At 37.3% G+C, this 27,485-nt stretch overlaps 1 protein-coding gene across 2 annotated transcripts in view; it reads right to left on the bottom strand.

Annotated features, from left to right (window-relative positions):
* The window catches only part of LOC124299445 (sodium-coupled monocarboxylate transporter 1), a 77,184-nt gene extending 61,995 nt beyond the window's left edge, over positions 1 to 15,189 (bottom strand). Inside the window, exon 1 of one of the 2 annotated variants that reach the window (XM_046752626.1) lies at positions 14,667 to 15,189. The gene's annotated coding sequence lies outside the window, so the exon portion shown is untranslated. Of the gene's footprint in view, positions 1 to 10,610; positions 10,713 to 14,666 lie in introns of those variants that run through there. The other variant, XM_046752640.1, reaches the window with a different exon arrangement.
* Positions 15,190 to 27,485: the final 12,296 nt, after the last annotated feature.

The following is a 27,485-nucleotide window of genomic DNA, read 5'->3' as shown; positions in this document are numbered from 1 at the left end:
TACCGGGAAGTTTTTAATCCCAGATAATCAACAACGAATGAATCGCAGGTTGGAATGATAAGTGATTTTTCAAAAATGTCTAGTTGTAGTTATTATACACTTATTTTTATGCGCTAAACTATTTTTATATAACGCTAGCATGTTTTACCCATCTTTTCATGCGTGTTTTCCGTACACAAAAGTATCCGTTTCTATGACGGTTGAGTGAGTCTGCGAATACGCATGCGCGGACTAATGAAAATACCACTTTTTTAAGCCCCAGGAGTTAAAAGTGGTGTTTTCCGCACTACGCGCATGCGCTGTCGCGAAAAAATCCGACACTACGCGACCAAAGCCTCAATTTCGTGCTTCGTGAAAAAACGCCTTGTATAGTTTTTCTGTACAAAGAATCGCGTTCATCAAGGAGGCAACGATCTTTTCGCCTCGCGTATTTGCAATATTCGTCTTCGGCTTACCTACGACTCGTATTGCAAACTTACGCTCAGCCTGACAAGACCGAGTTTGCTATCTGCTCAAAAAGTATACCATTAGATCTAACCATATCCGAAAAATACAGTTTTAGGTATAAAATGAAAATGTGCTTCACAGCTGTAACTAAAAAATCTAATATTCTTTTTGAATATGGTTTCCGGCACTATATTCTCTAGTAATTATTGTTACAATCTGATGCTGGTGCAACAATACATTCTATGTCAAAGCCTCAAACTTCATCAACCACCGTCATATTTGTTCGTGAAAAGAGACGTTTCGAAAAGTGTAACCTGTTCCTATCTCACGTTACTTAGTGTAAGCGTATTTAAACTAGTGCCGGATCACGTCGCATTGCATCGTGAGTGTCTTTTCGTCGAATATTGGCGAACGTGGTCTGGATGCATTGCAAGGTGAGACGCAGGTTCCCCGGTGAACTTCAGATGTGCAAATAAACACTAATATTTTATTCAGTGAGTCAGCTAACTACATAAGAATGATATTACAACGACTGTTTCTCGAAACACCGTGAAACCCAGTTTCCCACATTTTCTAATTAAAATATTTACTCGTCGTCGCAGAGATGCCTTGTATCTTGAGAACGACGTCCATTGATCGGCGGTCAATTAAATTTCTACTTAAATATCAAGTGGAAGCAATCGATTAGACCCAAGCAGAATGGACCGAAATTCCTTTCCCTCCATCCAAGCTTGCGTCAGACGAAACGCCCTGCGACTCGACACATCATCGTTATATGCGTATCGCAAAGTGGACGGCCAGATGCATCTCTCTTTCTTTCTCCCCGCGCCGTCTGAATTGAGTCATTATTTTATTCTCCGAACACGTTGCAGTCTGGCAAAATAACACGTGTTCCAATATTGTCAGCCCAAGTTCTTGGCGTCCGAGACCGATTTAACGTCTTGTTACGCATGTCGATTTGGGAATGATTCCTGAATTATACACACGGACCAACCTTTCGTCTGGTAGACATCCGTCCGAGAAGTATTTTACTTATGTTAAACTGACCTGTTTCGTAACTGATCATCGGTTTTTTCAAGGTAATCGTGATGCGGAAGATTTAGAAAAATGTTACTCGATTTGTATTTTCGGGACTATTTTTTTCAGTCGCTAAGAGAATTGAAGAAAAATTTTGCAAACAAAGACTGTCGTGACCAGTGAAAAGGGAATGCCATACAGTAAAACTTCCCAATAGCGGACATCTTCGGGACTAAAGATATTGTCCGCTATTCAGAAAAATATTAATGTGTAAATTGTGCTTCTCGAGATTTTCAGACTGTTCGTTGTAAAGAGGAACTGTACCGTGATATTTTACCAAAAGTTATGAAAAAATCGAGCTAGAAATTGAGGGGGTAGTCTCCAATCTCAATTACTTTTTTCGATAATTTTTTTACAATAGTAAAACTTATTTAATAATTTCAAATTTTTTACACGTAGAAGAGGAAATTAAAAAGTGTCGGAGAATATTTTTTTGTTAGTTTTTGATGGTGAAAAAAAATCCCTATTTAAATCTGGCTAAAACGATATCTTAATTTTCAAGTATTTGAAAAAGACAGAGATTATTAAAAAATACACTTGTTGCTATCGCCTGAAGCTGAATTGTGTAAATTCGATTTAAAAAAAAATTTTAAATGATGGACTTTTAAAATTTACTATTTGTTTTTGTCAACTTAAATTGGTGAAATAATGGATTAAATATTAATAAATGATTTCGATGGTACTTCAGGCTAAAACTATATATACATATATGCAGAATAAGTCATAAATATTTCAGCTTGATAGGTGCAAAAGTTTTTTTTTTTTTTTTTTGTAAAATGTCAGCCAAATTCAAATAGGGGTAACTTTTGGCGGCCATACCGGCAAGATGTACCGTCAAAAACGAAAAAAAAAGTGTCCCGTATTACTTTAAAATCTTCTCTTTCATGTGTGAAACACTTGAAATTATTAAATAATTATTACTATGAAAAAAAAATCATCTAAATACATCATTGGCATAGAAGACTGTCCCCTTTATTATACTTGTAGTCACGTCACATTTGTATAGTATTTTCGAAAGTTAATCATTGTTATTGGTGACTTCAAAGCGTATCAAAATTAATTGCGATTTATTATTTGTGCATGTCGAAATTCTACTGTCGAAAGTAATTACCTGAACGATTATAAACCTTTTGGCAATAACTTATTTTTCAAAATTTGTTTCGCAGAAGACGGAATATTGCATGTTTTGAACTAAACAGATTTTCAATAGGCATAGAAATAAAGAAGGAAAAGTTTGATAAGAAAAAGCCTATAGTTGTCACCCCGAAATGACACTATTTTCACAATTGTTTATAGCAACATTTACAGTGGGAGATGATTCTGAACAGTTACGAATATTGTTATTGATACATTATTCATAAAGATTCGGATATTCTGTGAATAAAAATAGCTTCGCTGTTGTAAAAATAGTTGTTCATCATGGTTGATTCTTGTTGCACAGTTTCACAATACCTTGTAAAGACAAGCAAAAAAAGTTCGAGAAGTGAAGAAAGAAAAAGAAAGAAAATGTTCGTATTTTTCTTGCAATTCTTACATATAAATCGACAACCGTTTTTCAAGACAAACCATGCCATTCCTTTCCGCTCGTGATACATGTATGTCATCTACATATGGTGCATTCATTGCCAAATCGTCCGATTTTGATCCTCGCCATTTTTATTATTCCTAAAACTTTTCAAAGCGTCTCTGACACCCGTCATTTATTGAAAAAAAATTATTTTCACGTAAATACTCTTGAGTTAAACATACATTCAGTCCTTCTCAGAGTTCCACCATTTTTTAAATTTTCGAAAAACTCTTACGAAGGTAAGTTTTTGTTTCCATCATTTGAGGATGAGTTCCATAATGAAATGTATTTTTCTTTTTTTTTTATGAAATTTTTTAGGGATTGATGAAAACCAAAGTATAACGATTCAATGATTTCTGACAAAAATTCACAACCATTTTGCACTCCACGAAAGGCACATTGAAATTGTGCACAAGGTGGAATTATTCTCTTTATCATTTCTTATTACATTTCCAAAGAATTTTATCACTCAAAAGTAACGTCAACATGTTATCAAGATTTTGATTGAATTCACAAAAATCTCATTCGCTATCTCGTGGATATTTGCTGGAAGCCTTGTGATATATTTGATTACTTATTAAATTAATTTTTCAGGCACTTTCACGATTTTCATCGATCATAATATGATACACTTTAACTTGTATGTCTTCAAGATTTGCAAGCATTAAAAAAAAAAAAAGATTTCAACCGCCTCGTTATGAAGTTGAAAATATATAAAAATGCTACCTAATATTTAAAAACGTTGAACGTTAATTTTTGATAATCCATTATTTTCAAACCAGAGAAAAAATATGAAAAACATCATTGCGTCGTGGAACTGATGCTAGACGATTCTAATAAAGAACAAAATGTCAGCAAATTTTTTTTAGAATATAAAAAAGGTTCGCATATAAAAAGGTTTGAACGTTCGTAACTCAAAGATATTTTCACGCAAACAAAAGAAAGAAATAACAGCGTTTGAGAATTCCTACATTATCAATTGAAAACGTTCCAACGAAACAAGAAATAAGTAGGGTCACAATTTGTCGAATTAGCAGGAAATACCCCATTTACACGTTGTCGTTATATCTGCGTACACTTTAAAAAGGGTTAAAAGCAGCTCAAGAGGTCCTGAGTTTGTTTTTATTCCTCCCTTCCTGCCCACGTCTTTGTTATTTAATGCGGCGTTTATCCTGCGACATTTTTCACCGCAAAAAATCTTCTCCGCATCATTCTGACCCAAAACTTTCTTTTTTCTCGTCCCACAAGTTGCAACCGCCTTGCGGAGAGGCTCAAGGCTGATAGACGCGAGCGGATGAGCGCATATCCTTGCCTTGCGATACGCGTCAGTATTCTTATTGATAGAAATCCTTGTACATCCCGAATCGTTGAAAGATAGGCTTTTTCACCATTTATTTTTACCGTCCCTAGATATATGCTGTTGTATAAGCCTGAAAATCTGACATTTTATTTGCTCCTATAAACGTTAACTGCGATTCAAACACCTACATCATTTTGGCGTGAAGTGAAAAAAATAAGAGAAAGAAAAAAGGAAGAGTAAAAATATGAAACGATCAAACTAATTTGTGAATACCGCGATTAAGCTCGCTTCAATTAGATTCAAACAAGACGATTTATCTCTCTGAGAGAAAGGAAATTTCAAAATCACGAATTTCAACATCATCTTACGGAGCAATTACATAGCGTCAGATACACGATCGACTCGTGCATAACTTCTACTCAATTTAAATCTGAAATTTTCGGACTACGAAATTAAACGATTCGTCAGCTCAATGAACTCTCAATTATCACAAAAGCAAGCCTTGACTTTTCTGTACCACCTGAGCCAAGGAATAAAAATGCAAATCTTCGTGACGTGATGATTGGTTAAAGAACGATGTCTCCTGGTTATCATTATTGCGGTATAATTATCAACGTAACCTTTTGATTTTTGGCAATTATAGGTAGAACCACCACTTAATGTCCGAACGAACGTTGAAATTATCAGTCGGCTGCGGTTGTGAAAATTATCTTTAAAAATTCACCACGTTCGATTTACGCGGGTCAAATTATGGTTTCGAAATCTGCAGGACAACTTTTAGCATGATCTGATTACTCGTTAGCTTGGCTTCTAGTTATTACTAAAACTGCACGATATGCAATTCTAGCGCATGGTTCACTTTCTACGAGTCTCAAACTGTATCACAAATGGCTTTTATCGGCCTGCAACTCGCTGATCTATTTCATCGTCACTTTGTGTTTCAGGCAACTGGATTCGGTTTGCGTAAAGTAAAGAACTGCGGTATCGATTGTTACTCAAGTTTGGCAAAAGCGAAGTGTTGAAAACGTCGTCAGACCGAAAATCGAGGATGCAGACAAATTCTACAGGACGTTGTGCAACGTCTGAGAAAAAGGGTTATGGGTATCGTGGAAAATCTTGCATTAAAAAAGGTAACAAAAGGAGAACCGAGGTGCTTTGTTGCGATTATTATAAAATGCATTGTGGCATTCTTATAGATGACGGTGCTTTTCCCTAATCAAGAGCACGCGATCTTGCCTCAAAAAATTCATTCATTTCCCTTCCATTCAAACAGCACGGTTATGGCCAGTGAATTACATGATACTTAGTTATTAACATCTTTGCTCTCTGCAATTTGTATTCTAATTTCAAGTTCACGACTTGTTTCAAATCTGAGTAATCTGGGCGTAATATCACGGCTGGTTCGTGTTCAATGGCTCTGAACTTGGATATGATTATTTTATTCATAAAATAGTGTGAGAATATTTCAAGATTGTTCCCGCAAAATTACGCAGAGTTGAAAAACTAAAGACAATTTCCCAAGGATGACGTTCAAGTAGAGATATTCTAAGTTAGTAAGTTAAATATTCTCGTCCTGTTCATCTCGATAAGTAGATATGTAAGGGGGGTTCTGGCTCAATCTGCCTTACCGACCGAGTACTCGAATATACTCGGCCGGTAAAGCAAATTGAGCCAGAACCCCCCTTACATGTGAAAATGACTACTCATCAGCTGTTATGGAGGAAAAGAAAATTCTTTCGGACGAATGCTTTGACATATGTTCAATAAAAATTTGTATAATGTAACTTTTCTCAGCCATCTGTTCTTGAGAAAAAGATTTCAGGGGCAGAACAACACCCGACTATACAGAATAAATATTGCCATCATATGTGAGGTGAAAATTTGTAGTTGGAAACTACTTTCCGGTAGTTTAGTATTTATTATCCTAAAGTTTTTTAATCTTTCTATAAGAAATATTTTGCGAGGATATATGTTACTTACGAAAAACTTTTAGCATGAACTTAGCGACTTCTTGAGACGTGACCAGTTTGATATTATCTTCGTATACAAGAACGATCTTTTCCAGAAATCTATTCCACGCGGTTCTACAATTGTAGCCAATTAATGCGCTGAACTTTATCAGCAAATTTCGAAAATTTCGTACTGCAATTATTTTCCTCAGAGAATTCGAGACCGTAAGAATAAGAAAACGCGAATCACTAGCCTTGCAGATTAAAGTTATACCTACGAGATCACATTTCACGGGCAATATACAAAATCCATCGTCGGAAACGATCAACGACTGTAACGATATTACTATAGTTCGATTCACGCAATTGCAAATATCGCCTCTGCGAAATATTAGAGTCAAGGAATTAGTGCTGTGCGATTAATCGTTTAAACCATTAATCGAGTTTTTCGAATAATCGTTTTTCGAATTGATCGATTAATCAAGGATTTCGGTGAATAGTTTTTTCGCGTAATGAATCAATGGACGGTTTCGATCAATCGATTTATGGAAGTTGCCTCACAATAATTCTTCACGTCAATCGGCATGTGAATAAAAACCGTCGAGTAATCGACTAATCGAAGCTGCTGACTAATCGATTAATCTCACAGCACTGCAAGGAATATAGGGAGCAGCAGAATAACTGAGCATTTGAAATTGAAATCGAGATTCGCTCGTTCATTTTCTTTCCCCCCCATTTTCATCTCTTTTTGGTTCCGTTTCCGGTATTATTCTCTCTCGAATACAATCCAGCGACGATGAATATGAATCAATTGATTGTACTTTGATATTCTCTCGGCGACTTGGCTCGGTTCCTGCCTCCTCGGTACCAAAACAGCGCCCAGAATGATTTCGTGCAGAGTGGGACGCGTTGGCAGTGTATGAACATCTTGTGTCCAACGACATAAATAACCCGCGTTCGGCAACGGCAAAGATTAACTCCTTCTAGGACGGGCGGACACGCGGTGGTTCTTTTGTACGCGCGAAACGGAAACGGAAACGCGAACGAGCCCATTAGGCGGGAAATTTGAATCACATTTGAATACCAGTCCGCTATTTATGAAACTAGCCGTGTGTGTGTGTGTGTACAATTCGTATGTGACTGCGCCTGTTCCGACCTTCGCTATTTGGTGTGAATAGCAAATGATAATAATTACAGTATAAAGGACAAAAAGAAAATCTTTGCTGACTTGCAGAGACGCGAACAACGAAATTGGCGAAAATGAAGTAGGAGAGTGGAGAGATATTGAAACGATGGAGATAGCCAGAATTATAGAAGTTAGGAAAAAGGAAAGGAAGTTGATACGGTTCCGCGAATTCTAGTTCTTCATTTGATTCAAATTATTGTACACTGAGAAAAATTTCATTTGTTATAGTAACTAGAAAAATTCAGTAAAACAGGTATCGTTGAAAAAACTGTTTGAGTATTGTTGAAATTACGAAAAACGAGGTACGCGTAACCGTTTTGCGATATTGTCGATCCTTTTTTGGTTATTGCAAAGAAAAATCAGTTTCTTCGGTTTACTCTACTTTTTTAATTGAATAAGAATTTAACATCAATTTATTGTTGCACAAGCATTAAATTTTCGCAACAGTTACAAGAAAATGTAGTAACAGATCATAACGAGAAAGAATAGTAACGAATACCAGACTTTTTGGTAACAGGTACAAAACTAATTTTTATTTTGTACCTAGAACAATATTTTTCGATTGTGGTAAAAAATGAAAATAGTTGACCATTAGTTAGCGGTAACCTCAACTGAAATTTTTTCTCACTGTACAGTCAATAACGGCTGATATAACGTGTGGTATAATTTCACGTGTGTTACAACAAATTCAACACTCAGAGAAAAATGTGATTGACTTTACTGTAACGAATAGCGTGCTCAGGGAAAAATACGAATTTATAGTTAATGGAACTTATTGCGTTATGTTGTTCCGAACTATGAACTTGTCGTTACATATGACAAAAGTTGTATGGTTAACGGTACAATAACGAAGACGTGACCATATTTAAACACTAGCGCGATAAACGTGATAAACTTATCGTTACTCGGTTTATAATTTGGAAATTCAATACAGAAATTTTAGATTGCAGTTTGTTAACTTTACTATGCGAGTTATGTAGCTTCATCGTAAATGTACAGTAAAACTGTGGAATGGAAAAAAATAGACCACGAACTCGTAGATAATTCATGTCAATGATTTTTCGTGAGCGCAGACACCATTTTCACGACTCATCTGTAGTTACAACCGTCGAAAACGCATTTTGGATCGTTTAAAACCTAGCGCATTATTTTTTCCTAACCGGGGCTCGAACCCTTTTTCTCACTCACAATGTTCGGATTATAAGACGGGCACCCTACCTACTACGCTAAACTACTTTACGGGAATCTGAGACTTTGATTCATAATACAATGTACGGTCCATTCTGGCATGACTGGTACAGTCACTGAAAACTGATTAATAATATTATTCCATTTATCAAGTGAATTCAGCAGAATGTTTAGTAAATTCGAAGTACCGTAAATGAAATTTACAAATATACCTAATGCATTTACTGCACAATGAAGTAAATTCAAACACCCTTTTGCGTATTTCCAACTAAGTTAAGCAAAATGACAAAATTTGAATGCACATTTATTGAGAATTCTTAGCAATTCACTTTATAACACGAAATTTGTAATTCAACTACACTTTTGTGCTGTAAATGTGTCGTGGATTTTCAAATATTTTCAACAGTGTATGTATAGTTGTTGAAACTATGTTCGTATGATCTTGTCTGAATAATTACTGTATTAGCGTTAGCCGTATTTAAGTCGAGTCAAACTATGTATGGTGCATTCAACTCTGCCAAAAATTGTATGAATCATCTCGGGTGGTCCAAATTCTTATCCGTAAATAGTTTATTATAAGTTAGTTGATTGCGCTATATTCTGTACTGTCGAAGACTATAGAACGAAGCTCACGGCACGATACCAAAATAATTCTGATCAACGTCCATACATGGTGAACATTAAGAACAAAAATATAGTTCATTGTAGTATTATTATAGTACCTTTGACGTCCTTGCATCAACTACAAGTATATGGTAAAATTGATATTGTGTTTATAGTGCGCCAAACGATAATTTGAGTATATTTCACCGTGAAAATTATCGGCACGACTATAATATTTCAACTATACAGATTTTCAACTATATGTGCAAATTTTTCTCTCAGTGAATGCTGAAATAACTGTCGCGGAAATTTGTCTAGAGGCTTCCACTGTATTTGATATTTTCCATAATTGCAGTTCGTTGTATTCCTGAATGACGAGAAAATTAATTCCTGTAAAGTAATCTCAGATAAGATGGCACAAAAATATGGAATTTTCATGTGATCGTGATACTCGTTAAGTTAAACGTAAGTTGTTTTCATTCCAAAGATATGTTTCTCGTCGTTTCAGAACGACTATCACATTTGATATCATTTCCCGGAATTTTGGTAATTCGTATTTGATTTCCGAATGAAACAGGATCTGATTAGACCTTCACGATTCACATGTAAGTGCTTTGTTTTCCGACGGAAAACTTTGACGACCAGCTTTGAGGAAACATAAAATCTTTCGAATTAAATTTTTACCACTTACTTCCTGAATTGGGTTATTACGAATCCGGTGATGTAAACTTACAGCACGTGTAATTCCTAATAACTGCATCAGCTACGCGAATACATTAAATTAGAAAAACACTTATTATGTATATTCGTACGTCACGAATAAAGCACACACACACGCAGAGTTGCGTCACAAGTTCAAGAGTACATGAAAAATTTGCAGAACTAGTAAGAAAATACGTTAAACGAACCCAGACTGAAAGGAAGGATGAAAAACTGATGGATACAGAGGATGCATGCGTTCGTTTAGTTCCGTTGGTGTTTATTGATTATTAATTAGTTTACGCCACGACGTTGAAGCTGGCAGTCAGAATTAGCAGCCAAACGTTTCAATGTTCGTTCGAATAAGGTAGTGAAGTCTTAAAATTAAAATCTTGTGAAATATCTCGAACCCTCGATACTTTCGTAAAATTATGAGGATGAAACTCAACTGCATTTTTCTACATCCAAAAAATTTAACACGTTCAGCCGCTAATCTGACCGCTAGCTTCAGCTTCATATTCACACCGCCTCTGGGTAATTGCACAGTCATGGATAAATTACAATTGCTATCGTTAATTTCTCAAATAAACTTACTCAACGCATTCCAGACGATATTCTTCGAGATGAAAGATGTCTATCTCAAACGAATTTTACTAACTAGACCTTAAACTTGAGCGGGGGACAGTTTTAGCAAGCTTGCGAAATGCGTACAGCTTGTGCGGTGCAGTTTTTGTGCTCGAGGTCGAGAGCTTTATACCGCGAAAGAAATGAGCGATGTGCCAACTGGACGGGGACCAATAGTTTCTTAGCAGGTATCAAGCATTCGAGTGCATAACGGACAAATACCGAGTCGTCGTTGAAATTAACCTGATCTTAAAGCATCTTAGAACGGATCTAGAACGGTACAAACCGCGAGTGAAAAGCCACATACACTTGTCGACGAAAACGAGGATATCATTTTTCCCGACGGAAATGGTGTACACGCCTAACAAGTGTGAGGCTGCAACTGACCTGGGTGAACAGTAGTTGCTGGCCGGGACTAAAATAGCCTAGATAACGGCGTAGTTCACCGAAGAGCAAGAGCGAAGCCAAACATTCCACGAGTTTAGGGACCGTAGTCGCCGAGTGTCGGTAATCATCGGGTATTTACTTCTTGTCCGTAGTTGTTGTTTTTTTTTTTCTTTTTATTAGTCATCCGTCGAGGAGACCGAAGCCTCGCTGGTACAAGTATCGAAGCACGCAACGAATGCGTGCAAGTGAGTAAAGCGGGTCTCTGTGACTCTCAGAGCTCATCTAATTGATGTCCGACTTATCGAGGCTCTCGTCGGACCGCCGATCTACCAACTTCAGTTATAATACTGATCTACATTCTAATAATACGCTACAGTGCCGTCACACCGACGCGGAAAGTTCGCCGATAGAATTAATTTGCCAGTATAATGAGCTTCTTGCCCGTGCGTGGTCAAACGACTCGATTGCAGCGGTTCGCGCCTAACGCCTTCCACTTCACACCATGCTGCAGCCTGTGCAACTTCGTGCCTCTGCTCTACTTTGCCTTGCAAACTACCTGGCTCCTAGTGCCGGGTTATACGGACTTCGACGAAGTCGACGAAGCTCGATTACCGATGCATCCATCGGTCACGCGGTCCTTTGTAACTTGTAAATTGCAACTGCAGTTGACCGGGTCGAATTTCAGTGGAACGACATCCTTTCGAAGAATCTACATCGTCGACTGGGTACTTGATATGTTTCGATAAATTTCAAGCTCGCGTTACTTCTGTCGTTGAATTTTATAAAAGTTCAACCTGATAGACAGATATTCGATTCTAATCTGTTACCCGTTTCATCGGCTTTCGTCTGAACCCTTTTTGGCTGACTGTAGAATCGATGCGTCCGGTCCTCAGCAGTAGTAACGTTTTTCGAAAAATATTACGGCTTTAGTTTCATCCGTTTATCTTTTCTTGAACAACAAAGCACGGCGTCGCGATACCGTTTCCTGGTCTCAAGCTATGCAACGAAACGTTTTTGGCAAAGCTTTGCGAGTCTCAGCTCAAACTTTGAGCATTGACGCAATTTCGTTGTCTATATAAAACCATGTGACGGAGACGAAAGACCTTCTCATACCTTTATCTGTGGTCGGAAGCGAATCGGTGCTGTTAAGTTTTTCGTTTTGTAAATAGTATTGCTTCGTTATTGCATACATGAGTCATGATTTATGCCGTCTGAATAAACCGAATGAATTTTTTACACACCGTACACGATTTACGTCTGAGGAATTCCCCGTCTTTACCAGATTCGAGAAATTAAGTCTTTGTATAACATGTTTCACAATATTTTCAGCCTTAAACGTTTTTCGTTTCCAATCCAGGTAGAAAATGACAATGTGAAGAATATCGAATTTATTGGCTTTCAAATGACCAGCACTCGGAATATTGGAACTACACTCCTGATTCTCGATCTGAACCTACGAACCCGGCTGAAATAACGTTAGCTTCTGGATCAGTCAAGATATCGATCGAATGGTTTGGCTTTCCATGAATTAAAACCTCTGATCACTCATCGCGAATACGTGTCCCCGGGGCAACTATAATTCGTCACATAAAGTCAACTCGCACAGTTCTGTGAATTGAACGGCACTGAAGCAAACGTAAGGTGAAAGGTATAATAATATTAAATTTCTTTCAAGCCTTCAGCCAACTTCAAATCCTTGGTTCACAACAGCATGCCCTGCGGTCATGGCTGACGTCGAACACGTGAGTATAACGGGACTCCTAGTGCCACGCACACAATATACGTCATGCGGAAAGGAAAAATAGGCGTTGGACAATTTTCGTCAACTTGATCGTCGCATCTTTTCACCAGACTCCAATAAACGGTCGTTCGTGGAAGTGAGAAGGGTTCGTTGCACTGCGTGACCTTGAGAAAGACGTCGACTTGTGCAAGGAACACCGTCACACGACACCGCAACGTTTCTCGATCGTTCGCACATAGCTTGCAGTTCTGGAAAGGGCATCGCTCTACAGATTTCCGGGATTGAGATAGGCGCTGTACTCGGAATTTCTTATCTACCACTCAGCCGACTCACCTTCGTCCTGATGGGTTGCTAATCTACAAAAGTTTCCATACGCTCCTCTCCTTTTTTTTTTTTTTCGCTTCAGATTTATCCGATGTTTACCTGATACTCTAATTGTAAGCTTATCGGGAAGCCGTGGCTGTTCGAAGATTTATGCACAAGGTGAGACACACCTACGTACAATAAATGGACTGTCTGTGAAATTATCTCATTAGGTATTTCTCGACTCCACGCATTGCTGCTGCTGCTGCTGCAGTTGCTCGAGCTTAAGAATTTTCAAGGTGTTGCGGAACGGCTTTTTTTTTTTACAATAATGCACTATGAGTCGTCGTTGCTTCGTCAGATGCAATAATATTCTTACACGCTGTGCAAATTGTCTTCGACTTACAAAGTCGGCCAAAGTTAAAACTTGGAAAAAATGTTGCGATGGATAGTATAATTGTTTTGATGCGGACGTTGCGGTCAACAGTTGTATCGGTGGTTAACTAATTGTAACATTGCTTATGCGTGTGATTTTTGTTAGATATGTCACCCAGGTGTATTCATACAGGATTCTGTACAAATATTCGTAGACATTGAGTACAAATGAGTGTATATAATGAACTAGTGTGATCGTACCGAGAAATTTCGTGTATCAATTTTATTAATTATCCCCGGTAGAAATTTATGTCGATATTCGACGAGACAGTCTCGGTATTACGATAAAACATATTCCTATGAACGGAGGTTTTCAAGGTGATCCGAAATTCTTGTTAAAAAGTTGACGCTTTTTTTGTACAGAATACTCCTAGAAGAAACTAACCAAAAGTTGTTACTTCATTTTCAAAGTACGCTTGCAGGTTCAAGGCAAATCGTTCAGACATTTTCTTCAGTTCTGATACTATGTATGTCTTTTTTTTGTTATTCAATCCGGTTTTCTCAAGATGTTCGACCGGGAACTACCTTGAATAAAAGGTCATTGCATTCGTTGCAACGTGCAGCACCGTAATTCTGTGAAATCAGAAAATCAAGCTCGAAGAAACGTCGATAATTTTGAGAGTATATAGTTTAAATTTTCTGTCGTAGTCTGTTCTTTAAATATCTTTGAAACATTCGTGGGATAATTGGGTACCCGTACCGTCTGACATTGGGGTCTATGGAGTATAAACACGGATTGGCATTTGACAATTATCTTGGTCCAGAATGATAGCGTGCTATTGACAAATTCCATACCAGAAAGAAAGAAATTTAAACTCGGGAATATTTTCCGTTGGTTATTACGACGGGATCCACCGATTGAATCGGTCAATTTCTGTCAGTTTCCATCGCCTTTCGTGCACAAATATTTCATAAGAATATTTAAAGTTTGAAGTTCCGAACGAAGATCGTTCGTCGTTACGGCGAGCTTGAACGCGATAATCCACCACTAAATTCTCTACTCACCAATTAAACCAATCGTGTCCAATTTAATTCTAATCAGTTTCGATAGTCTTTACTTCACCGTAAGACCGGTATGCGGGCATGTGATTCGTACGCGCACCAAGTTTGCTTGACAAAACCATTTATTAAGTGATTAGAGAACAAGCTTCGAGACTCACCAAGAAGCGTACGACGTTGAGTTGGCCCGAGTGATCACTGATTCTGAAAACGTGAGCGGCGTAATCGGCAGCGTGGAAACGCAGGCAGTCAAAAGTCGATGTTGAAGTTTGTTAAGTAGATAAGAACGCTTGTGGCCGACGGACGGTTGGTGCAAGAGAGTACAAAGTTGGTATGCCGTCTACAGATAGCGTCTCTAAGTTGAGTTTGAATTTACGTTTGTTCGAGCAATGATTAAACGTCAACACGAGAGTGAGACTGAGGGGGTCAAAGATCGCGGTGCGTCAAAGTTTTATAATTAGATTTGAATGTTGATCAACGGGCCGCGGACAATCGCAGACGGTCCTAGCTTCACTCGTCGTTGCACTCGCGAAGCACGTTTGAAAAAACCTCGAATCCCGAGCAACGGATTCTTGACGTTTCTCTTCGCGCGGGACCTCAACACTGATATAAACCAATCCACGACATCGACTCGGAGTCGAGCACGAGAGTCACGCGTTCCTCGTCTCTACCGGACGATCTTGAATCAGACACTGGACGTTGCGCGGTGACGCCGATTCGTTTAAAAACCGACGCCGCACGCGAAACTTACACGTGACCATCGGGCATCCTTCTTCCACATTTACACGCGGTCACATGCGCGGCTTCCCCGCTCTAATCACAATCGCTATTGTGTACAAACACAATTCTATACTTGACCGGGTCTTCGCACATGCAGAATTCTACGCGGAACCAAACCAAACTCTCACCCTCGCCATTTTTCATTTTCTTTGAAAATATATCCGCAATAATTGGCCCAACTTTGAAACGGTATCCTCAATTTTTTCAGATTTCTTATTCAACTGTTCAATTATTTATAAGTACTGAGAATGATTTTAAAAAGAACCTTTTTTTCAAAATTATCGGAAATTTTATTTCTTCTCCAAATACTTCAAGATCGGACCCACGATGAACTGATTTTTTACTGTTTTTATTCAACACTTCTCATTTTTTTTTTTTTTTTTATTATTAACTAAAAGATTGTTTATATGGTCTGAAAATGCCCAAAAAATTCTCAAAACTTCTATTTTCGACTTCGAATATTTCTAGATTGGCACCATTATGCAACGATTTTTGTCTTTTTTTGGCACATTTTGTGCCCTTCTCTGTATACATTTATTTACGACAATCGAAAAATATAGTTCTCAGTACAACATAAAAATTAGCTGTGTAGCTTTATCTAGATAATCTAGTATCTGGGTTACTGTTCGTTTCAATAATCGTTGTTACTTCCCGAATAGAACGCACCCGGAGAAATGAGTCTTCTTATAGCGAACAGGATTCATTTACTGTCAACAAATCGTATCTTCGAATGTGGCGAAATAAATATTTGGTTACAGATAAGAAGCCGCGCATTTGTATATGGAGATATCCACGCCAATCGGAACAGACTTTGACCCTTATGCCTCTCGTTTTTTGTCATATTTATTTGTGATATTCGATTCCCTGAAACAAATGCTTATGATTGTTCACAAAGTCTTATCTCAATTCATTATCGATTTGTATATTTTTTCAAATTTTCCACTCCTGACGAGCTTCAAATCTTCAAACACTTATATTTCTGGATCTGTCAGACGGATTAAAAAATATGACTGCATGAAATTAATCGGAAAGAAGTGTTCTTTTCAAAAAAAATTATGTCGGGATAATCGTGCCTCGTCTTTCGTAGCGAATTCTTCGTTTAAACATGTAGGCTCGATTCTTCTCAAACTATGACATGATTTGTAATTTTCAAAAAAATCTCAAAAATACTTCGAGAATAAACAAACATTTCGAATTTGTAGGATTTTGGAAGGCTGTGCTAGTTGGGGTGGAACTCTTCATATACTTCTTTGTGTGAAATGAAGATTTTTTAATAGTTAATAAGTCATCTATTTCTTTAGAAACAGTATCCTGTTACACGAAACAATCGAAAACAATGTTCAACTACTTGAATATTGGTACCGAATGAATATTTATTGATCGTTAATCGATCGTCTACTTTACTGAAAATCCTATTCAGTGATGTCAAACTACGTACTTGTCGAAAAACGCGAGTCGTTTCGCGAATCGGCGAGACGAACGTCCGAATGTCCTCGTGTCAGTCGGAAATGAATCTTATATTGCACGGTTCTAATCTCAAACATAATTTCGCATATCCAGATCAGGAATTTATGTATAAAAACACGGAGCACCAACGTTTGAATGTTGGAAGAAGCTCCGATAAGCCCCGAGATTCTAAATTCTAATATCAGCTCCATAACATTACTGTTGCACCGTCGCACTGGCTTTTATTATAAATCAACCGCTCGGTCTACGAACTGCGTGCAAAATGTAAAGAACGTGTTGGAAACGTGCGATTGTTGGGTTTACCAACTGCGAATCCTGGAATAAGATTAGTTAACTGTAAATAAATCTTCATTTGGGATAACATGGTGTGAAATTTCTTTCAATTAGTGCCAATTTTTTGATAACAGTAAAAAAATTTTTAATCAATTCTCGCTTTATCTGCTGCAATTTTAAAGTATGCTTTCAGTAATGGAGGTATTTTGGTGCGAGATTAATATTCTACTTGCTTCAAATAATACAAAATTTCGATTGTTGTTGCAACAGCATGCATATTTATTACACGTTAATAAGTTTTTTAACAGTTGAAAAAAGGTTCCTCAAAATAGTCAACGAAATATATTTATTTATTGTAATAAGACTCTTTTCTCAATGTCAGTGCACGTATAGATAAAGTCTAAGTGACCGTCTAAAACACGTATAATATCCATAGACGGTCATTTCGACTTTATCTATACTTGTGTTTTACCCGAGTTGCACTAAGTTTTCTTGTGACTATTGTGATAATTTGGTCATGGTACAAAAATGTATCGATGTTAAGGCTTTACTTAACTGAAAATACGTATTAAACTCAGCTTCGCAACTATAATCACCTGAAATTATTACCTGTTCAATCTTTTACTTTAATTTTGACAGTACATCAACCGTTTTTGTTATAATACGCATTTTACTTGGACTTTCCACCAACTGTAACAGTTGAAATTCTCCTTAGTGTAATTTTAAAACCCTTCGGAATTTATGAAGCCGTAGGAAGAAGAGTTTTCTCGAAAATTCATTTCAATAAATCGATTGCCAAATTTGAAATAAATGTATCATTATGATCGCCGTCGAGGATTTGATAGGTTCGTAGACATTAAGAAATTATGAGTAGATATATTTCGGATGTAGCAATATAATTTCGGTAATAATTGTAGCGTCCACTTGACAAATTAACTTCAACTTCCGACGCTGTTATGTGATTTTTATAGTTATTGTCAAGAGAACCTTGATTTCAACAAAGTGTACGGCAATGATTGAATCTTTACACCTTCCTCGAATTACAAATACCGGACATGAGTTTGAATTACGACATGTTTCATGAATGAACCGAGATTTTCTTCCTTGAATGGACCGGTCGACCTCAAAACGGGATAAGAGTTACAAAATGGCAAGTAATAAAACTCAGGGGTTCAAAGTGCGCTGCGCTGAATAAATAAAGTGCATGACTCGGCGCGTATGGAGTAAAAACAGCTTTGCAAAACGTGTTCAGTCTCAGGGAAAGATGCGGGAGGGGGGATGGAAAGGCAGGTGACAAAGAATCCTTTTACCTTACTCGTTGAAATTCGAGGATTTCTTAATTCTTCGTGTGAAAACTTATTTACATTGATAAACATCTTGTCACTCTTGTTTTTCTCACGCCTCAGTCCACGATTTACAAATTAATGATGTACTCCGTTACACGTTGCGTCTTCTTCTGTAGATTTGATCGCATCACCACTACGAAATACATCGTTGACGATATTTAACATACATTCTCATTAGTACTCGTACATTAATAATAATTTATAGTATTCGTTACGTGATGAGTCATCGGCGGACACTCGGTAATTCCTCGAGTGAACCCGTTTTCAGAATAAATCGACACGGAAAGATTGTTTGAATGAAATATCTCACAAGTCCAAAGAGCATTACAATAAAACAAATTTATTTGTCAAGTAACACGTTTCGTAACTACTTAAAATTCAAAAAATTAACAGGTCATCCCGGTAATATTCATGCAAACATGGATTTCCATTATCATTGTACAAGCAGGTCCGAATCTTTGGATTGTGATAATTATATTTGACGTACATTGTTAATTTTACTCATGATCAGTACCCTGTGATGACAGATTCACTTGCAAAATAGTTCTGAAATGAAAATATTTTGTTCGCGGCAACTTTTGTGAGAAATGTTGTTAGCGCTCTACGCCTCGCGTGTGTTAAATTATCATAACAATTCCTGATACAACGTTCTGAAATCTTTGAAATATGTTAAAATTAACCTGTATTCACCAACAATATGATAACTGAAATTCTACTTTTACAGTATCAACCGGATATGACGGCAGACCTTTTGATAATTCGGGTAAATAGCTCATTTTGTTTGTTTTTTTCCACTTTACTCGTCTAAATGTTTGCTGAAGTATGAAACAATACAGTTCGGGATATACAGGATAAAACATGTTTTTTCGCATAATTCATGACATGTACGCGTTAGTCTAGGTCAATTTATTATACGGGGCATTCTAAGCCAAGTCACCTAGTTTTTTAATATCTTCGCATGTACATTTGTAACGCACAACTTTCTTTAACCTGAAATTTGAGATCTTGGATTCAGAACTTTGTACACGTACTCAGAAAAAACGGATCAGGACAAAAATCTAAAAACATGAAAATAATAACGATTGGTACGACGATGTTACGAAAGCTTAAAAAAATGGTCATTTCAATTCATTTTCAACTGGTGCAAACGTGCGATAAGTGTGTGTATTTAACTACAGACATCGTGCTTCAATGACAAACAAATTGGTATCAAAACATAGACACCACATTCATTGTGTGACAAACAACTAGAGATATTACGTAAAAATAACTGCTCTTAATATTCAATACAGACGTTATGTCTGCGCATAAGGCGATAGATTTTCTGCCCGCACAAAAGTTTCGTCGTTAGCAAATGAAGATGGAAGGGCAAGGGAGAATTAATTACCTGCAGTTTAGTAGCACGCGCTGTCAAAGGATCGCAGTTGAGTGAATTAAATTTTCTTTCTGCTCTTGTGAGTTCGTCAGTATATTCATTACTCACCAGTATTGCAAAGAGCCCTCAAACACTGTTGATATAATTTTCGTAAATTAAAATTATACGCGAAAAGAGGGTATCGTCGTAAATGAATCTTCATTTATCGTCATGGAATCACCAGTAAAGTCACAAAGAGTTTAAAATGAAAACAACCCAACATGAAGATTTGACCCGGCTTCGTTGCGAATGAAAGAAAAATTCAACCTAAGCATAAAAAGTGGTTTCGCTTCAAAATTCGTTGAATTATTTCATTACACGTGATTTTTCATCGCCATTTTGTCTTTGTGAAACAAGAAATCGTTGGACGTATTATTTTTCGACAAGTTCTTAGGCTTGGGTATGAATCGCGGTGATCAACGAAATTGAATATTTTTGTTAATATCGTTAATTTGTGATGAATTTGTATTATTGTGTAAAATGATTCGTCTATTCATAACCAGCTCAACTATAATAACGAGCCTCATATTTTGAGAATAAAATAAGTTGACAAATTTCGAAGGTATTCAAAACAAGAAATGTTCATCTATGACCGCCTGTAAGAATCACAAAACGCTCAATCAAATCAAATCATCGATAATTTACGATCAAATGGTTCTAACGGATTTATCAATTAATACCCACCTACAATCTATTAGTGTGGATATCATTGTCTATCTAATAATAATCGAATTTTGGAATAATATATCGTTAATGAGTAAAGGGGTCGGGGTAAAAATGTGTAAAATCTAATATTAGTAGGGCCACAATATCGAATTTCCTACCCAACGGACGATGATAGAATGAAACGTAGGTCACTATCAGGTAAATTTCCACAGTGAAAACAGAAAAAAATGAAATAGTAATTGCCGAACGACTAATTTCCTAAAAAATCACCAATGATCATCAGGCAGTTGCCACTATTAATCATTTTCCTACTGAACTCAATGATATTTTCATCGACTTAGGTATGTGAGCAACGTTTTCAAGCAGCGAGTGCACGCCTGGAGTTGTTATCTGATTCTTTACAGTTTACATGACACAGGTTTCGTTCTAGTCTTAACTTGGCTGGTTATTAACGAATCAGCCTTCAATAAAATGTAAGTTTTTACTTGCTATAGCTGCAGCCGTTGGTGCTCAATTTGAAAATATAAAGAGACTTGATCTCCGTGACGCAAACCGTGCACGACGAGAATCAGGCAATAACACTGAAATAAGAAATGGTTAACTCGGCCGCATAGACTCATGCAGCATCACAGGGACCGGTTTGGTGATCCGTCAAATTATACAGTAAAATGAGGTACTTAACGAAGTAAAAAAAAGTTGAAAAACTGGTGGGTATCCAAACACATGCCCTACAGCGATGAGGAACATCAGCAAGGAACAAAACATCCATCACCATAATGTGTTATCTAATGATCATCGATCCGTCACGTGACAACGATCATCAATCGGTTAGCATCCAGGAATGAATTTGCTCAATTTACTCCCTTGACTTGAACGTAGATATAGAAATTTTTGGACTTTGTCATTTTCCTTACTAACACCCGCTATTTTAAGTTCCTTCACATGTCACCAGTTTGATCTAGGTGGTGATTATAACATTTTCTTAATCGATATCCTCTCAAAGTCTTAAGGATGCGGTGAAGTGATTATAGAATTAAAGATCGGTACGTGTCCATTAGTCTATTCTGGCAGATTCAACTTGAGCAACGACCTTTGAATGCAATGAAAGATATTTCTTCCAACACTTGCTTGTAAATTTCGATTTTTAAAGCCTGTCGAGTATGCGTAGAGTTCCTGTTTTCCGAACAGTGCGGTAAAACGACGTTGGCGCATGCGCGCAACTGAGTGCTCGATTTCATACACTAGCGCTTTCTTTGACGCATGCGCACTTTCGAATAGCTCAATTTTACGCATTGCGTCATTGAACCTTAGTTACCGAGTTCTAATTTTACGCACTACCAGTGACACCTTCGGTGCTCTCAAATCGAACTTTCCTCCACAGGTATTGTGAAAAATAGCACGTGTTACAGATGAAATGAAACTCGTTCGTTCACTCAAAGATAATTGTCAGGAACTGTCAGATTTCACCCCTAGCGATGAATGTAATACTGTCGTAGAATTAGCTTCCTCGAGTGATGACATCAACTCTACTTGAATATTAAATTTTACGATCCTCAATTATTCACACGCTGTTGGAAATGATTTATGTAAATACGAAATTTTGCATTCGTGTTAAAAATTTTGTGCCAAAAATGGCACGTTTTTGAATAGCAGCGTCAGCCTCTATATTCATATGAATTTGCCGAAACATGCGAAGTGGTAAATTCAACAAAAATTTGCAAATTTTAACATAGTTCAAGATCATAAGGTACTGTAGAAGAGATTTTTAATTTCAGCTTCGTCATGTTATTTTTGACTGATCGTGAACAATACAAAATAGAAGACACTCCTGGTTGAGATTGAGAGAAGATTCGAGTATCAAATTTTTCCCTGATAAGAAAATTATAGACAATTATAAATCGAGTAAAGAACAATGCCTTCAAAAACTGACAGTAATTCACGTCAAAGAAACCAATAAGTTACAACTCCTTCAACACCACGAATTTAGTTAGTGTCACAATTAGTATCGGAATTTGGATAGGAAACCGATGTTTAAATTAATCAATTTTCTATGCATACCTATAAATCGTGAATAAAGAAAAAGATTTTCCTACCTGTTGAACTGTACCTGCCATTCCAATGCTTCCGGAAGAAGAGTTCCCGGTCCAACTTGATTCCAGACACAGAGAAAAAGCTCCTTTCTTTACATCATTCTCCAGACTAGCCGTAGCCCGAGTACGTAGAAACTTCTGCAAGAGATGATCCCGAGCAAAGTGGTTTGTATCCTTTGGTAAAACTTCTCCATGCACGCCTGATGTGTACGTACATACTGCAGCACGCTGCCACGATTCTTGTCGTGCCATCCAGACAGGTTCACTTTATCAATCGAGTCATGGCCCCTGGCCAAACGGTCGCAGCTATACGAGCCACTGCCCAATGCGGTGATGTAAGCGAAGTCCGCGATGTCAAACGTCGAACGCATCATGAACCTTCTCAATTTTCGACCAAACAAACTAAGGGTACAGCGGAAGCTTTGAGACTTCGAAACAGGAGAATACAGGGTCGATCAATGTGGGACGATGAAGAGTCAAACGAATGAACTTATTGGGTTTTGAATAACACGAACTGTTCGAACTTGGCGTCTTGGGTTTGGGTGGTTGATGATTCCGTATCTGAAATTGGTAACGTTTAATTCCATGGCGCGCATTCTGCTCGTCTTGATGACCTGTCGTACGTTTCGATGCCGTAAACTGTCAGATCGCGGATTGGACCAATGTGCAGGGATAATTGAATGGAGTGAAATAAGTTGAATACCTTGATTCTGAACCTGAAATGGAAAACGTTGAATCTAATATGATACCTATTGCAATATGACGCTGCTGGTGTGCGTTGCTCGGCTTCACAGTCTGCCATGCGTCTCGAGGTCGCAGCCTGAAGGCAGACACGTAAAGAGCTACCGAGGCTACGTGCAAACTGCAGACGTGAATTGCAAATGCAATTGCAGACCGAAGAAGTCACGGTTGCACGTTACGAACTATCTTTTAGCGACAATTACCTCACGAGGAGGATGCACTTTACTTTTCAATTTGCCTAGGGACTCCTTTGCCGCATACGAGTAAGGTGTCTCGTTTCGTGTTACGTTCCAATTGTATCAGACGCGAGTCTTCGCTTACAGGAAAGGATCGTAGACTGAGATGAAAAAGAAATTGTCAGGAACGTGTTGGTGACGAGAGAAGCGTTAAAATTTCAGATTAATTATTTATTATATATGTCGACGTGCGGGAAAGGAACAAGAGGGAACATTGTTTACTAAAGAAGTGCGATATTAAGCTACAACTAACTTTTCACTTAGGTTAAAATTTTGTCCACGTGCTATTATTGGTTTAATTCAATTAACTTCAAATGTGCAGCAACGAAGCGATAGTGAAAGAATTTTTTTATTCAAGTAGTGCGATATTTAGCCACCGGTAACTTTCTGCTCAGGATAAAATTTCGTTTATTCGCTGTGAGCCTCGCTCGTGCCGCCACCTAGCGGTTTCAAAAGCTAAACAGCCGGCGTGTTAATTTACATTAGAGACATACTGATAAATATCGAAATCAGCAAAATATTATCAAATAAGTGATATTTCCATTGTAACAGTGAAGTGAAAAGTTGAAAATAATAACGAGTTGAAACTCCAGTAGCATGTAGCAATATAATATTAATAAATACACAATGAAAACCACTACCTTTTACGAATAAAGGTTTTTATTATTCTACTTGATAGTTGTTGTTTTATTAGAAAAAATTGGTGGCTGTAAATTTACTAATACGCAGATAACATGAATAATATTATCGATGCAAAAGAACAAATTTTCTGGAATTTTATACATAATTTGATATATTTTAAGTCGTTGCATAATTCTTTCTACATGAATTCGAACTCTTGCGATGTTGTAAGTCAGATCTGTTTCTTCTTTCGAAAATTCTGATTTTTTTTCCAAAAATGGTGGCATAATAAAAAATACTCGTTTACCACTTGCATCAATGATAGATCTGATTTGAGAAAAACCTTTATCTGCTAAAACCACATCACCATCTTCCAATGAATCTACGAAATTCGATTCAATAGTTAATTGGGAATCACCTTTTCTACCGCCAGCAACTTTCGATTTGAAACAGATGAACCCAGATGGTGTGATTCCAATCAGTACTTTTGCTGTAAAACCTTTCTTATAATGAGAGTAACAGTAAATACGATCGTCAACACTTGACGGAACATCTATCTTGAATTCAGTGCAGTCTATGATAACCCGAGTATTAGAGTACTGAGGTTTAAAACATTCCGGCATAGTCTTCTGTACGGCAGCTCTACTTGGCCAAAACACTAAATTTGCAGTTGACGAACTCAAATATTGTAAAGTTGAAAAGAATATCTTGGAGATAGTTGACCGATGTAAACCAAAGAAAATTGCTATGGCTGAAAATGTGAGGCCAGTTTTTATTTTCACTAAAAAAATTGAAAGCCTCTGTTTTCTTGTTATTGTAGATCTTTCCGATGGGTTTTCAGTTTTAGATAATAAACAATTAAAGTTCTGGAAGTTCACTCCAGCAATATCTAATAAATCTTCATCGGTCTTAATAGATGGAAAACCACAGAAACCACGCTGTTTCCTATTTTGAACTATTTTATGTGATGCAGTTGGAAACTTGTAAAATATACAATCACTAGTTTTACCGTTATTTTTGCAGTTAACAGCATAACAAGTGTAATTCCACATACCGTCTATTGTTTCTCATACAAAATGCTATCACAACACACGCTGGCTCAACTCACTACTCGCCACCCCGCGCGCTGCGATCGTTTCGCAGCTCCCCTCCAAGCAGCGGCTCACAGCGAATACGACGCAACCATTATTCCCACGATACCAGCCTTTCCATTTTTAAACGGAGAGAGCTCGTTAGAGGCTTTGCGTCGCTATGGATGATTAGACGGTATACGTGATAAACTAGAAGAACCTTCAATAGATCAAGTGAGAATTGATAACAGTTGAACAAAATTAATTCCAAGCAATTTTCAATAAATTATATAGATTTGTGCATTTCCTGTGGTCACAAATGTAAAACTAAATATTGTGATTAAAGAATTACTGATTGAATCACGAATATCTGACCAGTTGCGATTCACGGTTCAATAGTTTTTCATGGAAATCAAAATGTTCCAACACTTGATAAGAAAAAAAACAAAAAAAAGAAATATTAACTCCCTAGCCTGCAATTTAAATCTGGACATATTATACCAATATAATAATGAAAACTTCTTGCGCATAAAACATTCTTGATTTTTTTGATTAATCTGACAGTGTCGTGAACTTTGGTAGAAATATTTATATCGTTAATTCGAGGAATCTTCGAGAAATCCAATAAGAGAATAAATCGGGCGAGGCATGTAAAGACAATCGACAATCCGCTCACTTTCTCTCAACTGATAGCAAATTTCTTCTAATTCATCGTCAGTCGCGTGCTTGTAGTTGTCGGGAACGTAGAGCGTACTTGCATAAATAGTTTGAGCTACGTTGAATATCAGTTCTTTCACGTTATCAATGCAATTAGTGACGCATTGATTGCAGTCTACAAAGACTAGATAAAATTTATTATCATTAGAAGAGATTTCCTGTTTTTAATATTGAAATTAGACTTGATATGACCACAGAAAAATTACATCCCTACTGCGATTACAAAAAAATGTAATCATATGTAACCTTCTGTAATCAGTGATTCCGTTTTTGCCATCTGACGAACAACGAATAAGATTATCTTACTGGCACGATTTTCAAATTTCATATAATTAAGGTCAAAGTTTGAAAAAATTCACGATTATTGTAATGGTTATGATCTGATTGCAAATGATTACAGTAATAAAAAATGACTTCAATAAGGGATGACACAATGACTGTTTTAGCGACCGACGACTCGCAATCTGTTTTTTTTTTTTTTTAATCTTTCTTTCACTTCGCTCTTCTTTTATACCCCCATGTCAGTATTTGGGCATCATAGCTGTGATGAACTATTGCAAAGGGTTTCTGTACTTTGTTGTCTCAAAACTTCGTGCAATCTAAGGGAATCTGAAATAATAATAACTCACTATCAGTTTCTTTCAAATCAAGATCGTACTTCAAGAAATTCCGTCACGAAAACCGATAAAAATTCAATTGAACAGTCTCAGCTTTGTTCCAGGCATTTATAGAACGTAATTGGCATGATGTAAGGAAACAAGGTAAAACAATGCGTATACGCTTTAGTTGACCCATTCAGAAAACATATCCAAGGTGACTGTTCGATCCTGCTTACCCGAACGGTCTGTTTTATAGTTTTCTTGTAAGTTTAAAGTCATTACCGAAGTAATGGCTAGGCTGACGAATGGAAATTTCCACACAACTGGAAGGGAGGAAAAGGCCCAAGCCAAATCACTCTGGCCCTGTTTTCTTGGACTGGCAATCGCACCACATTTGGCAAGACAATAACCACACTTTCCAGCAATCATACAATTGTCGAAGGGTACGCCCTGAACGCTGGTGCGGCTTTTTTCCGCAATTACGACACGTAATTGGTCACCACATGTGAGGTGCAGCTTCTCCTGAACAGCACAGTCGAAGGGAACCGTAAGGGTCCTTTATTTTTGTATTTTATACTTCGGACATACCTGGTCTTCCCTCCCATTCAAGGTATACGCAGCCTAGTATGTTTCTTAATTATACGCAAGAATCACTTGCCAGAAAACCATCGCGAAGTGCACTTTTACTCCGGTTCTTTCGCTCCAGTTGCCTCAGACGCATTTCAGTCTGTTGTAAATTGTAGGAATAATCAGTTAAAATCAACTCTGATATTCGGTATTTTGACCGAAACCTATAAATGTAAATTGAATTTTTCAATAAATCATTCGTTTGTTTTCAAACGTGATTTGCTACGCACAACGAAAAAATAATACGCCTCTGAGACACTTGTCCTAGGAACACGTACATTGACGTCGTATAGGCTTGATATTTTGACCATTAGTGTTTATATTATTATTTTT

This window comes from Neodiprion virginianus, chromosome 1 (genome assembly GCF_021901495.1).
Source record: "Neodiprion virginianus isolate iyNeoVirg1 chromosome 1, iyNeoVirg1.1, whole genome shotgun sequence".
In the NCBI taxonomy this organism is placed as follows: Eukaryota; Metazoa; Arthropoda; class Insecta; order Hymenoptera; family Diprionidae; genus Neodiprion; species Neodiprion virginianus.
This window is presented reverse-complemented; position numbering and strand designations above follow the sequence as displayed.